Raw genomic sequence first — 9,682 nt, 5'->3', positions numbered from 1 at the left:
GCGTGCGCGAATAAATGTATTTATTAAATATTGACACCCAATAGTGTCACGAGTAATGAAACAATATGTGGCGCCCCGATGTATAATCCGCCTTTGGTCGGGCTGTTACAGCAGTGGTGGTTAGCTGGTGGTAGTTAATTAGCGGTGGTAGATGGGATAGAAATGGTGGTTGACCTTTGGGGTCACGACCTAGATACAAGTCAATCAGTGGTAGTTAATGGTTGTTTGCAATGGTAAGTTTTAGACGAAAATTGCAAATTCAAAATTACTGGACTAAAACCGCATATTTGTATAAACCAATGAGACGAAAACTGCCATTCACTGAAATAAATATTATAATAATGAAAGACTGAAAATACATGTCTACCCCTGACTTAACGATTAAATTTAATGGGGTTAGTGATTTGGATGTAACTGGCAATAATTTGGAAACGTGGTACGTCTATATGCAAAAAATAAACTTTTTAGACTAAATTCGCATTATTTGACAAATCACGGGAACGAAAATGACACTTTACTCTAAGTTCAAAGTATTGATCTATTAAGTGCCTTTATGTTTGCATGGAAGATAGGGGCATGCTTGCTGAAAATAGTTAAAGTCGATGTATATGAGAGAGGGAAGACGCTTGGATGTTTTGAACCCGTTTTTTTGTTATGAGAGAGCAAACTCCGAATAGGGCTGGTGTGTAGTCTTTTTTAAGTACCTCCATCGTGTATGCTCCCATGTCCGCTTAAGAGTCTAACCAACAAAAACTTAGACATTTTCCAATGCGAGTTGGGCACGATCTCAAGAGGCCTCCACATGGTACAACCCATTTTAACCGAGCTATACTTACTCCCAAATCTGCCCTCATATTTAATAGTGTGGTTTAGTTGATTAGTAACAGTGGCCATAGGTAGATTTTTTTGTATCGAATTGTTAGTGTACAATCATTGAATCGTGGTTAAAGAGAAGCAAAAGAAAAACAAAATAACCAACTCTAAGAAGAGAGACCTCGGCTAAGCCGGTGTAAATTTTGCTGCTTATAAGCTGATATAGCACGTATCAACTTCTAATTGGTTAGAATGTAGGTCTGATAGTACTTTTTATGTATTTTAGTGCTAAAATGCGTAAGCTAAAGCTTAGTTGTTTTGTTAACATTTAATGATTTGCTAAAGTTGTTATTATGAGGAAAAATCTCTTGGAACTTTTCTAGTCAACATAGTTGATGTAGTTTTTTTCAAACTGTGTATATCGAAGATATACTTACGAAGTTGTTCCAATTTATTGATTGGCATTACCCTAGATCGTTGCCCATGAGAAATTAATCAATACTTTCTACTCAAGCTCCATCGCAAACTATTTACATTACAATTACAACCCAATAAAAAAAGAAGGGTTCTAGTAGAATAGAAAAACGACGTCGAGCCAAGAGCACCTTCATTCCTATATAAAATGGTGGATTATCCTGCGCCGGACCCAAAATTTTTTTTCATTGGAGGCGAAAATATTTAAAGGTCATTTGTCTATCTCCATTCTCCATATAATAAATTTTTGCGGTCCATTTCGGGTCAGGTCGATCACATAAAAAAGATAAGCAAATAAAGTTATATATAATCATTTGACAAATTCAGTGTAATACACGGGTTCAAAAGCTTGTAAAGTCATATATAATCAACATAAGTACATTTAACGTCATTACAAATGCATAACAAAAATATAATATTTATAAAAATTTTCTTCGCGGGTTTTTATATATTATATAGTTAATGAAAACGGAAAACGATGTAAACAAACTAAACATCGTAATGCACAATAACAAAGATAAAAATGTCACAACCGTATAGTTAGAATTTTATAAAAAAAAGAAAATATATATTAAAATTTATTTATATTAATAAGTGTTAAATAAAAGCTAAATGATTCATTTTAATTTTAGAACTCTTATATATTATATAACTGTAACTGGAAATATACACAAAAGTAAAGTATAAGCTTTTTGTAATTTATAAAACATTGGATATACACCAAATAATTTTGAACCTAAATGTGATGATTTTATAATTAAAAATTATTATTATAGTACAATAGCGCATGGACTTCAAAAAAACAGTTAAAGGAATTGGATATCAAGATAAATGATCCAATACAATAATCCTTAATCGTACATTACGTACGTGACTCGTATCCCCGCCGATTTCAAATAACACGCAGTGGTAATACTGTAATTTTCATCAAATCTGATTCGCTGCCCCCATCGATTCCATCCACCTTCACCATGACCGTTCAGCAATCCGTCACCATCCAACGATTCTGTCCACCGTCCACCATCCAACGATTCCGTCCACCGTACACCATCTTCCTACGTCACGACTTGTTCACTGGCCAGTTGATAAAATTGACCAATTGTAATTGAAATTGTTGAACTAATTGATCAATTAAACTTTGAAATTGGTCCAATTAATCATCAATTTGGAGTTTCAATTGATCAATTTTGAGTTTTGAGTGATGGATTTTAACCAAACGTTTAAAGTTTTAAGCGCCATTTGCAGAAACCCAGTTGCAGACGTTCCATATTTTATTCATATGATCAAATTGACGGTCGATTGACGATTGTTTGTTGATTACGAGATTATATGAAGTGATTTCAGTGTTCAATTTCATGTTACATGTGTTTAGTTTTTTTTGTTAGTTTTAGAGGTTCTGAACACAAGTTCTAAACTTTATCAGAACTTCTAAACTTTTTTGAACACCCAGAACTTCTTAGAACTTCTAAACTTTATCAGAACTTCCAAACTTTTTTAAACACCCAGAAATTCTTAGAACGTATTAGAACGTTTAAAGATGTTCATTTTTTTTAATACACGGAACTTCTTTGAATGTATTAGAATGTTTTAAGATGTTCTTTTTTGGTTAGAACGTTTAAAGGTTTTCAGCTTTGTTTCAGAACGTTTAAATATAATATTTTGAACCCTAATCAGAGCTCGATTGAGTGCATTATTTCTGTAATTCTATAATCGATTGATGAATCTAAATACTTCTACACATCAATTCGATTGATTAAATTATCATTTTTGATCAATTTTGAAGATTTTTTGATGTTCAACGCCGTTCGATTTTGATTTGGTTTTTGACTCTAGAGATTTCATACTTTAAGCTGTGAATAGAGTTTAGAAATTGGATTAGATTGAGCGACGAGTTCCAAATTTGGATCAGAGTCGATTTGTAATCGACGAATTTTGATCGCGAACTACTATTGGGTTATTTACGAAATTGCCACCGCGTGTTTTTTAATCTAACGCTCTGAAAGGTCCCACACTTAATGTATGATAAACCTTTATTGTATGTTAACCCACCAACAAACTTGCAAACTTACTATTTTTCTATCGTAGTCATCAACATCTAAAACATCATCACTCACCATCTCCGATTATAATATTCATTAACACAGTTCCGGCAAATTAAGAGGGGAACTTATAAAATTTTATCGGGGGGGGGGGGGGGGATCAAAATTTTCATGTATATTAACACACCGGGAAAAAAAAATTAGCTGCCCCCCTTCTGTATAATGTAAGTCCGCCACTGATATTATCAACAATCAACAACACCAACTCCACAACCCGGAGAGGCCACAAAGCACCTACAAAGAGATTGCATTAACTCAAAACTACACCATCTTAACCAATCAAAAGTTCTATGTTTCGACCTGCATTTAAAACACAAAAAGTCATGCGACTTTATATCTCCTATCACCTCTTCAATCTTGACATCTTTACCTTGGAAAACGTTTTTGTTTCTCGCCTTGAAAATCTTCCAACAAGAAAGAATCACAATTGTATGATACGCCTCCTTCTCGGCCGAACCGAACTTGATGAATTTTTAAAGATCCAACAAGTCTCGAACCGAACACCCAAATTTTTGTATTTTGTATTTTTTGGAATGGGTTGTAGTAATTTACGCTTCTAAAATTCAAGTGAGATTCTTTTAGTAAATTAATATTAAAAAAAGTCTATTATTAAAAAATAAATATTGGGCAACGAGTTTACTGACAAGAAATAATTGATCGTGTCAGATATTTTGGAAGGTGTTGGTTGATGATGTTCCAATAAAATAATATGTTGCTCCATACAACCCATATTCAACTCGACCATCGCCACCGACATATCGTGAGTCTCTTAATCTCATTGTTATTTATTCCAAGTTGTCTGAAATTTGATACATGATCATATGATAATTGAACCAAAGTTACGTACGCATCTTATAGAAACTCAGTTTGGTGTCCAACTTATCTACACCTGATTCTGATTTTATGTTCCTCATGTTCACAAACCGTTTTCAACATCAATTTATATGAAGTTAGTATTTGATCTGCATTGCATTGCATTTTTAATTGGTTGTAAAATTTATGTTAGATTAAGAGAAGAATACCATAATGATTATGTTCATTATAGTTATTACTAGTTTTATAGGACTTGCAAACGGGTTGTGTCAGGGCGAATGAGTTAGGGTCGGAATGGAATGGGTCAAGTGAAAAAAAATTATTTTTGTTCGGGTCGAAAGGGCAAGTTTCGGGTTAGACGGATTTCAGATCAAAATGTTTTTATTTTATTTTTTTAAAATTCTGTGCATTTCATCTTTGTTTCTGGTTTTCGGCACCGTTTATCTACTTACCTGCGTTCAGGCGTAGGTTACGCGTGCTTAAATGCCGGTTACATGCATTCTAGTGCCGGTTATGCATGCGGAGCTGGTTACATGTACTGGGGCCGGAAAACGCGCGTTCAGCGCCGCGTAACGTGCGTAATCGACCCGGTCGGGGTGTTAACGAAATCCGAAATAATCCGAATCGAAACCGAAACCCAAAAAAATTGATCCCATTTCTTATTCATATCGGATCGATCTGAATATCCTAACAACTAATTCGGATTGGAATAAGAAATTTTAAAAAATTTGGATTATTCGGATATTAATCGGAATAAATAACATGTTTTTAGTGGTATTTGCCATTTTTGTATGTTTACATAGACTATTGTTTGCAGTTTAAACTTTAAATTTATGTTCAAGACTAATTTATATTTTCCGGTTTTGTATGTTTATTGTGATTCTAAATGTGTAAAAAATGTTGGGGGACCAAAAACTAGAAAAAAATGTTATTAGGTTATTTTCGGATCATTTCGGATTATTCGGATAGATTCGGATCGGATAGGAATATACCTAATTCGGATTTGATTGGATTTCGGATACTGCCCTAAAATTTTCAAATCCGAATAATCCGTTATCCGATCCAATGAAAGCAGCGGAAGTATGAGGACCCATCATTATGCTATAAAGAATGCTATGGGTATAAGACCATGTCAAGTTGTCATAAAACACAAGCACTTATAGCAAAGTCTTCACAAACGGTTATCAGGATAGATTTAATATTTTGTGGGTCTATGTTTATTTAATTCAAAGAGACAATTATGATCAATAACTGGACCTAAACTTATTGTGTCTCAACCTGCACAAGTATTTAGTTAAACAGACGACTGCAAAACGCATCAATGGAACAAAATTTGTTCAAGATAGAGCTTCTAAACAAATAAAAAACAAAAAAATTAATTTGTTCAAGATAGAGCTTCTAAAAAAACAATATGTATCAGTGTTTTTTCGCAACTTATGTTGTTTTCTAGCACTTTGTGTTGTTATCATATTCTGCTGCAGTGGACACGATAACTGCAGGCCAAGCACTCAGAGACAATGATACACTTGTTTCAGCTGACGGAACATATGAGTTGGGCTTCTTTACCCCTGGTAACTCGAGGAACCGATACTTGGGGATATGGTTTAAGAAAATATCTCCTCAGACGGTTGTATGGGTTGCCAAAAGAGAAACTCCACTCACCGGTACCACAGGCGTGCTCAGAGTCAATAACAATGGAAAGCTACTGCTGTTTCGTGATAATAACACCGTGATCTGGTCTTCAAATTCATCGGTTTCTGTCAGTAACAATAACCTTGCAGCAAAGCTTCTTGATTCTGGTAACCTTGTTGTCTATGATAATAATAATAATAATAATAATAGTAATAGCACTGACCGAGATTTCATTTGGCAAAGCTTTGATTACCCAACTGACACGTTGTTAGCCGGAATGAAATTTGGGAAGGATTTGGTAACGGGCCTAGACATGCGCTTGACATCTTGGAAAAGTATGGATGATCCTTCTCCGGGTCTGTATGTAAGTTGGATGGATACAAATGGATATCCACAAGCGTTTCAAAGGCGAGGTTCGGTTTAACAGTTGAGATTTGGACCGTGGACCGGTGTTAGGTTTAGTGTTTTTCCTAGTAAACCAAATCCAATATACACGTATGAAGAAACACTAAACGACCCCGGCCGATTAAGGATAATCTTAGGGTCAGGTAGATGTTTCCCACGAGGGTTAGGTCCGGCAAAGATGGTTATTCTTCTTGACCTGCAAAACAGACACCGTGAGCTCGTCACTGAGAAGGGGGTTCCTCCTTGTGACCACCCTCCGGCGTGAGAATCAGACTAGATTGCTCTGAATATGTGTATATTGAGAGAAATAGCTAGAGAGAGGATAAGATCATCATACCGTTCCAAGGTGTTGGAGTATTTATAGCCGAAGGTAGGTTTCCAAGCAGGTACGGCCAGCTGTATATAATATTCCTTTTCCACCAACTACAGGCTACATACGTGCCACGATGGGAGTTGGTGGGTAGAGCGCGGCTGATAGTGACATTTTGTACTGGAGCGTGCTCCTCCTCGTACTATTGTCGGTGAGCTGTCACCCTGTGATTGGTTCATGGGCTGCTTTGGTCAGATCTTGTCTATTTTGTCCATACCTGCCAAATGATCTTCCAAAAGCGTACGGACTGGCTCTTTTGGGCGGGAATATTCCCGCCTTGCTCATTCCTTCCTCAGGTGACATTGCTGAAGTATAAGAGTTAGTGCCTTATGCGTGTAGCCATACTGTTAGTGCGGGTAGCCTTCCTTCTTGGCTTGTACCCACAGCTGCGGGAACAGGTAGGGTACTGTACCAAGGGAGGCTTTCCTGCGTGAACAGCTGGCTTACTGCGTGTAAGGTCTTCATCTCTCTGAGCATGGTGGGTCATGCGGAACCAGCTGGTCCTTGCGCAGACGTACCTCTTCAAGGTATGTCTTGCGGGTCCAACTGGGCTTTGCGGGGACCTACCTCTTCAAGTCCCCCCAGTCCATTGTTCTTCTCATGAATTGTTAATAAGTGAGGGGAACTTTTGGACTTTAAGCAAGGGGATTTAAAGAGGGGTTTTCGTTTTTTAAGGTTTTCCGTGGGGATTCTTCCCGCAGTTTTCCTAATGTCACTTGCAGAAATTCCCGACTTTTCTGCCTGATCTTTGGTCATGATGCGGGTAGATGTTTAATCTCTTCGCGAGTCGGGAGCGTTGTGTTTCACTTGTATAGATTCTTCACGAGGTTTTGGTAGTTTTGGACATAGTGATCAGTTATGTTAAACCACCACTTCCACCTTGAAGCTTCAAACAATCTAGTTCTCAACGTTCCCGCCATGCGGAGGTGTTATTTCTCTTTTCGCAAGCATGGCCCATAAGATCCTTCTTGGTTTCAATTCCCTGCAAGTGCTAAGTATGTGAAGGGTTTCGCCTTGACACTGTACCCGCACTTGTCTTACGGTTTCTTGCTTTCCAAGGTAAGGGGTATACTCCCTCTTATTTTTGAATCTTTTTTAATCTTTTTGAAATTCGAAGAGTTGGTGAAAGGATAAGGACAGCCCAAACGGTTGAAGTGACGTTGGCGTCTCTTGACGGTTTCTTCTGACGGCTTCAGGACGTGCAGGAAGTTATGACGACGTGACGATATATGGTCATTCCAGACGCTTTTTCAGGCGCGTGGGCGCGAGTTTTACGGCACGCGTCCTTTTGACAGCTGTTGCCAGCTTGCTTTTTCCACGTGTCGCCGTTTCATTGCACCTGTGCTTTCTCTCTCTTCCGCATTAAATTCATCGCATTCATTGCGATGAGTATATAAAGGGGGGAGAGGGTGCATCTCAATTCATACCTTCACTTCACTCTTCTTCTTCTAAGCGATTTCCGGCGAATACTCTAACTTTTCCGTCGAGCATTCTCCTGAAATCGTTCTCTTAACCCTTACACCATGTCTTCTTCTACTTACGATTCTGAGGTTAACGTCGAGGAATCTGACATTTACCTCGAGAACCCGACGTCTGCATCCGATAAGGACGATAAGAGTACTGCTGGCGAGTGCCAGTGTTCTCTTTCTGTCGATCTATACCACTATATCGTCAAGAAGTTCATGCTCGATCCTTACGAGCCTTAGTTTCCGGAACCCCACCAGACGGTGTATGATGCCCCTAAGGGCAAGATAAGGGTTTATGCCTCATTTTTCATATATGGGAATCTCAGATTCCCATTAACAAAGTTCGTATACCGTGTTCTGGAGAAACACGGTGTACACTTGACGGAGGTGCACCCGATGGCGATCGCTAAGGTTCGCCATTTTGAATGGGCGAGCCCCGCGTCGACCGCCTGATGACCTTCTACTCCTGGAGGTGCATCCAGGGCTGGTATACTTTGGTCACTCGGATCAAGGGTTTGAAGATCTGCGCTACCGAGCGCAGTCTTCGGTCTTGGAAGCGGGAGTTTTTCTACATCTCCACTCGCGTCGTCCCCATTGCGATGACGTTCAAGAATGGGAGGGCACTCCCTAACCTTCACGCCTCCAACTACCAGGAGACGGAATGGTTTACCAAGATCTCCCAGATCCAGACTCCGGTTTACCGCTTTGCGGAGTCTGGGATGGTGATGCTTGGGATGAGCCGGGTATGGAAGGATGCCGGTTCTGAGACTCCGCAAGTACCCATCATCCTCGAATACGGTTTGAACTTTACTCCTTACGGTATGCTCCGTCTTATGTGCTGATATAGGGTTTTTCTTCTAACTGTTTTTCTTTTTATTTCAGAGGTGAACGACTTACAATCGCTCCTGCATCCGCGGGAGACTGGTGGTCCCGCCCGGCTGGGTACTCGCGATCTTGACGAGAACGAGTTGCCCATCTTGGAGCAGACGGCGGATAGATTTGTGGAGGTCTACCCGCAGGGCCACGAGATTTTGAGCGCCACGCGGCCAGGTAAGGGATTCTTTAATCCTCGCCCTCTTAATGCTCAAACTTCTGCTGGAGTTCCTCTAATTTTATCATCTTCTGATGATGGATCCGCAGATGGGCCTTTCTTCGTGAGGAAGAAGAAAGCTGCCGGCGTGAAGGGCAAGGCGAAGGTTACCTCCGCCGTCGACCTGGGAAATCAGTCTGATTCCGAGACTGAAAGCGAGGAGGCGGCGGGGAACCCTGGTGGTGGTGAGACCATTGTCTCGGAGGTTGGGACAGCTGTCACCTCCGAGCAACCAAGCGTTACGACGGTGACTGGCGTGAAGAGGCCAGTTCCATCGGGTTTGTCCCCGCCCGTCAGAACTTTCAAGATTAAGAAAACCCGTAAGTATAATTTTTATTCACCTTTCCCGCATTTCTTTTCGCCATTGTTTTTAATGTTTTGTTCTTTATGCAGGAGTGGACGCATCCGCATTCCAGAGCGGTGCGGGCGGAAGCAGTTCTGGACCCACGACGATAGGTTTGGTCAACCTATCCGAGGCGATGACCCAGGCGGCCGCGCCTGTTTCCGGTGCTGGTTCGGT

General features: G+C 39.7%; 1 pseudogene; it reads left to right on the top strand.

The window, feature by feature from the left end:
* Window positions 1-4,682: 4,682 nt before the first annotated feature.
* On the top strand, window positions 4,683-6,255 carry LOC143634584 (G-type lectin S-receptor-like serine/threonine-protein kinase At4g27290 pseudogene; annotated as a pseudogene).
* Window positions 6,256-9,682: the final 3,427 nt, after the last annotated feature.

The sequence above is a fragment of the Bidens hawaiensis genome, unplaced genomic scaffold (assembly GCF_021521415.1).
Source record: "Bidens hawaiensis isolate Kalapana, Puna unplaced genomic scaffold, B.hawaiensis_p1.1 tig00007137_1, whole genome shotgun sequence".
NCBI classification, from domain to species: Eukaryota; Viridiplantae; Streptophyta; class Magnoliopsida; order Asterales; family Asteraceae; genus Bidens; species Bidens hawaiensis.
Note: the sequence above shows the minus strand (reverse complement) of the source record. Positions and strands in the feature narration are given on the sequence as shown.